The 5,870-nt window shown below is 40.3% G+C and overlaps 1 long non-coding RNA gene across 1 annotated transcript; it reads left to right on the forward strand.

Annotated features, from left to right (window-relative positions):
* The first annotated feature begins 1,771 nt into the window (after positions 1 to 1,771).
* LOC111855258 (uncharacterized) lies at positions 1,772 to 4,523 on the forward strand. Its single transcript, XR_002840842.2, has 4 exons — positions 1,772 to 3,107; positions 3,461 to 3,651; positions 3,755 to 3,914; positions 4,402 to 4,523. It is a non-coding gene; the product is annotated as an uncharacterized lncRNA (long non-coding RNA).
* The last annotated feature ends 1,347 nt before the right edge of the window (positions 4,524 to 5,870 follow it).

Raw genomic sequence — 5,870 nt, forward strand, 5'->3', positions numbered from 1 at the left:
GGTTCAAAATTATACACTTAAATTCCATTTTACATGTATTAACTTCAGAGGTTTGAAAGCTGCAAGATATTGAAATTGTTTGGGTTATGTCAGAATGATAATAATATAATATAATATAATATAATATAATATAATATAATATAATATAATATAATAATATATTAGTTTTTTCTCCTTACATGCTCCTGTGAAATTTCAAAGAAAATGAAACATAATTTTCACATATTACTCTTAAGCTAAAGCAGAGTGATCAGGTTTCAGAAGATTCCCACACTGACCTGCTCCTGTACCAAACCTCGTGACTGTCCTGCAATGACAGCGGACGCTTAAATGTCACATCTTCGTATTTTAATGTCGCCTCCAGCGTGTTGCTCAAGAAGTGCCATTTCCGTGAACCGCCAGCGTAACTTGACAGAGGCTCTCCCAAAACAACTGATGCTGTCTTCTTCTCTACGCAGCAGCGCTTCCTTGCTGATTTTTAGGTTTCTGTGTAAACCCTGGTGAGAAATCAGTGAATAAAACTGTGCAGGTTAAGCTCACCTGCTGCCATCCCAACCTGGAAATCTCAGTCACCTCTTCATCAGATATAACTGCCACACTGAGATGTCACAGTTACTCAAAAAGACGCAAACCTAATATAACGTCCTATGGCTGAGAGGCTATACTCAAAATGTATCCTCTGCCTAATTTGTATGCCATTTTATACCAAACAAGTAAATTTAAACAGAAAGTGTTAGGGTTATCACAAAGGGTATATACGATATCCTCAAACACCAGAATTTCCCAAAGGTTGGTTAGACTGTATGAATGTAATTCATGTAATTTATGTAATGTATATATTGTGCGCAATTGGCATTATTTGATTTGAACGGCTGGGGTGCCACCTGCTGGCAGAGGAGAGAATAACAGTTACGGTGCTAAGAGCGAATAAAATAAAATACGAGTAATTCAAGTTTCACGATTCAGTTTCCAGGGTAAACAACTGTATTCATATCTGAAGCACCTGACAATGCATTACAAAAATAAATTTTAAATGCGTCAGATAGTAGACCTAAACTACTCCAGATTATTTTGCGTTAATGGATTAACGCTATTTAGGATAGTATAATATTCACGTTTACCATTTTCACACGCTGCTGAAAGTATGTCATCACTGCCATCAGATACAGTTAATACTCACCCGCGGATTGAGGGAGTGGTTGGTTGATCTATTATCTGATGAAAAATGCAGATAAATCGGTGAAGATGCGCACGTGAGCACCATATATAGCCTACTTAAGCGCAGCATCGCTCATGCAAAACAAGCCAATAGATAAATGCAATCTGAATTAAAATATTTATGCTTCTCCTCTGGAAGAAAAAAAAGAATCGCTTCAGATACTAGGAAACAAGTTTACTAAGCAAAAAGCAAGTAGATGCGTTTTTTTTAAGTACATTTTAAGGTTTTGAAATCGTTGCGCACATTAAACGCATGTACACGTGCTACGACGGATTAAAAAAAAAAAACAGAAATCCTTTCCCACCAGTTACAGTCATGTGAAAAAGAAAGTAAATTTGTTTGATTTTATGTATCAGGATATGTTTTTTTATTTAAAAAAATCTTTCGTCCTTACCAGTGTCTAAAACTATCTAATTCTATAGCCTCAGGTGTAAAACAACACACGACAGATTGCGCCATGTCATTCTTTTTTTTTAAAAAAAAAAAACAAAACAAAAATGAAGCCAAAATGGAAAGGCCAAGTGTGAAAAATTAAATATAGAACAACTTTTAGCCGCAGTAACGAAGTAATCGTTTTCTGTATGACTTTATCGGTCTCTCACATTATTGTGCAGGAATTTTGGCCGACTCTTCTTTACAGTATGTAGTGGAAATTATACATTTAGACGTAGTGGAAGATCATATGTTTACTACGAGAATATTTGCTATGACCTGTGTGAAAGGCGAGGGCCGCTTAGCAGCCGATCAGGAGGAAGGTCACACCACTAATTTTAGGGCTGTTTCTGACTGGTTCTGTCTGGCTGCTCACAGAATGATAATCATGGAGCAGAAGTATAAAGGAGCTGCGAAAGAAAATAATTTTGGGCTCTTGTATGCGGGCTTGGTGTCCCGGCTTACTTGATGCATCAAATAACCTATTAAAAACTTTGCTGCCTTAATACCCTGTCTTTGGCTGTCTTTCCACCTGGTGGAACCGGCAGGATCGCACGAGCATTGGGACCAGCAGGTAAATAGAAAACTGGTTCCAAAGCCGCTGCGATCCAGGGAACCGCAAAGGTGAGACATTTTATATATATTTTATACGTCTGTATATTGGTCTCCGAATTTAATCAGCCGAGGCGACAAGAACTTGCAAGAAGGTCTGGGATGGGTCTGGGACCCTTAGGTTTGAGGAAACCTGCCCAGCACTGACGATCGAGTGTCTGGTAAAAAATAAATAAATACGGTCAGGGACTAGAGAAAGTCGCTCGGGGGTCGGTTCGGGGAAATCATTGCTAAGTTTTAATTTCTAAAATGGGATCTGGAGGCAGCAAAGACACGAAGGTGGATGTTAAGATATCTGCTAATGTAAATTTGGATGATAATCAATTACGGAGTTGAGTCATGTGAACAGTCATTTAGATAAAAGAATGTGGTTTTCAGAACGGATGTAGTTTTAATTTGAGACAGATAAAACATTCGAAATAGAGATTTCAGCAAGTAGAAAGAGATTATGAGAAAAGAAGAAAAAGAATAGGGTGAATGTGAACTGGACCGCCCTTGGAAACTGGGAGACAGAAGCACAGGGGCGAGATAGAAAAGGCAGACAGTCGGGGTAGGGGAGGAACTCACAGACTTTTCAGTGTGTTAAACAGGTTGACCCGGACCGGGACTCCTGTCCACCCCGACCAGCCGCCACCATCACATGCCGCTGAACGACATTACCATCACATCAGACTGACCATGCAGTCCCGTACCACAGCCGACATGACCTCCCCCATCTCCAGTCACACTCCTTCCTGAAATTGCCCGACCGCAAAGAACGGGAAGAAACGCGAATGCCTGTTGGAAAGGAGGGACGTCGGGCAAAAGACTCTCCGAGCCAAGGAGATATGATGGATGGGAAGGGGTGAGTCCAAATGCACGCCTTAACAAGTACTGAACACCCAAATAACTACTCACTGGTTCTACATTGGATGGGTGAATTGCTGGGGACACACTTCCTTGTACAGTATTGCACTTTAATAAGTGTGTTCTTATTCTATTCTAGGTGGCTGTTTATAGCCTAAGCATTTTTCAACAAAAACAACTAAAGGTTATACAACACAGAATGTTATATGATGCCCTTTTGTTATATAATGTTAAATTATTACCATCATTACATGTTTAGGGGTTATTGTTGTAAAATTGCACTCAAGTAAATGGTTACACATTTTAATACTACTGTTAGATATAATACTTTTTTCTGTCTCTCTCTCTCAGCTGTAATGAAGGAGATCCTCACTAAGCAGGAAATGCTCCTTGAGCAGCAGTCCCTAATTCTCAAACTGTTACAAGCTCAGCAACAGACCCTCACTGACAACATTGAAGAGGGACTTCTACCACTGAAAGACCTGGAAGCTCTGCATGCTTTGGAAGGCCAACTACACAGTCCAGACATGAGAGAAAAATTGGTCAGTTATTCTATTTTTCAGTAAATACATTTTCATGCAGCTGTGAATGTGATACTTTGAATTTGCACAGCTGACCTACATATTGGCCATTTTATCTTTTCAGATTAATCATTTAGGTCTGACTGGAGGAAACAACGCTAAGGAGACTATGTGGAGAATAATGAAGAGAATTCTGGGTAACAGCTTGGCGAAAACTATCAATTGGAGAGGACTCAATGGGAAAACCTCCTTTGCTTCCCTTCATCTTAAAGATGTGATCACTGGTAAACATCTTTTTAGCTTCTTTTAAATTCCCTTTGCTTTAATTTTTCTGCATTGTAATTTTATCATTACTTTTACGTAAACACTCTTGGGCTGGGTAAGTGATCAGTGATTTATAGACACAGCGCCTCCAAAAGTATTGGAGCAGCAAGGCCAGATAATTTGTTTTTGCCGTGAGACATTTATGTGTGAAAAATTAATATGAGAAGAGAGATCAGTTTCCGCGCATATATATATATATACACGCACACTCATATATGTGTGTGTGTGTGTTTATATGCACAGTACACACTGATCTGGTGTAAGATGATCACTGACAGGTGAAGTGAATATCACCTTATCACTTCATCTTATATAGCAGACACTAACTACAGTGTGTGCGTGATCATCATGATGGTGACAGAGCATCGTGAGATCATAGTTTAAGCACACAACTTTAACATGAATTGCCATTATTGCAATAACTATTTTAATGTTTTTGTTTTTCAGCTGCTGTTAGAAAAAATCCCCTCACCAAACACACAACAAACAATGAAGCTGAGAATGTAATGAAGCGGTGGCTTCAACTTTGCTGTTGGGAACTTTGCTCAGGAAGGAGGGAGGAAGCGCAGGATGGAAAAGCGAAGGAAGATGATTGTGATTATTGTGTTCTTTTCTGCAACTATTTACAAAGTCTTATACGTTTGTTAAATTATTTTTTAGTAAAATTGTATTATAAAATGGATAACTCTTGTCTGGTCATTGGTGATAAAAGAATTCAGGACTATTATTAAGTGGCTGATATAGGAAAAGCAGCCAGCTATGAGTATTGTCCAACAGCATTTAAGATATTTAAGGATTTACTGCATCAGTGGTATAGTTAATATTAACATACAAACATACTCAAAATACTTTGCAATTGTTAAATGAAGTGTTGACTAAGATCCTAGTTCCAACTGTTTATATTTTATTATATTCTGACATCTCCAGTAAGAAAGCAGAAGTATATAAAGTATTACAGAGCGTTTGTTAAAGATTTTTTTTAATGAATTCTAGGCAACTAAACATAGTCTGAATTAAAAATAATTTAATAATTTTTAAAATGGAAAAAAAAAGCTGCGTCTGCAGCGAGTATGGGTTACCTGCGGCGTGTATGGGTTACCTGCGGCGTGTATGGGTTACCTGCGGCGTGTATGGGTTACCTGCGGCGAGTATGGGTTACCTGCGGCGTGTATGGGTTACCTGCGGCGTGTATGGGTTACCTGCGGCGTGTATGGGTTACCTGCGGCGTGTATGGGTTACCTGCGGCGTGTATGGGTTACCTGCGGCGTGCTGCGCATGGGGCCATTTACGTGCCGATGGAGATTGAGCTGCGTAAGCCGAATCTGTGCCGGTGCTTTAACAGGGTGTCGGTGGGTGACATGTAAGCCAGATCTGGGCCGATTCACTGACAAAGATGCGGCTTGCAGTATAAATGCCACAGAACGGCCGAGGCCCCAGGCGGGTTGTGGGCGGAGTGAAACACACTTTTGTGGGCCGATTCACTGCCGACAGATTTTTGCTGACTGAGTTGATGTGTAAACTGGGCTTAGTGCTTATCAGCACCCCAGGGGGATTGCGGGTGACGAGATTGAGCGAACTGGACACGAGTGAGCCTTCACTTCACCCACTTCACTTTCACGGGAGGAATATCGCCATGTGAAAACTCACTGGTGGGAACCCCCATTTTTTCCAGTTAAGAAAGAATAAAAAAATAAATAGGACGCACGAGTCAGGGGGAGCCAACAAAGTGGGAATTGTAATTGTCTCTGTACATGACATTTTGAAGCCATTATTCTGCCCACAGAGGGAAACTGGTGGCCTTGATGGAGGCATGTAAGCTGGCAGAAGGCAGAGCAGCGGCCATTTACACACAGCTGATATACCTTTGGAGTGACACATGATGGAAGCACAGGGGATTTCTTACATCTACAGGAGAG

Source organism: Paramormyrops kingsleyae, chromosome 18 (assembly GCF_048594095.1).
Source record: "Paramormyrops kingsleyae isolate MSU_618 chromosome 18, PKINGS_0.4, whole genome shotgun sequence".
NCBI classification, from domain to species: domain Eukaryota; kingdom Metazoa; phylum Chordata; class Actinopteri; order Osteoglossiformes; family Mormyridae; genus Paramormyrops; species Paramormyrops kingsleyae.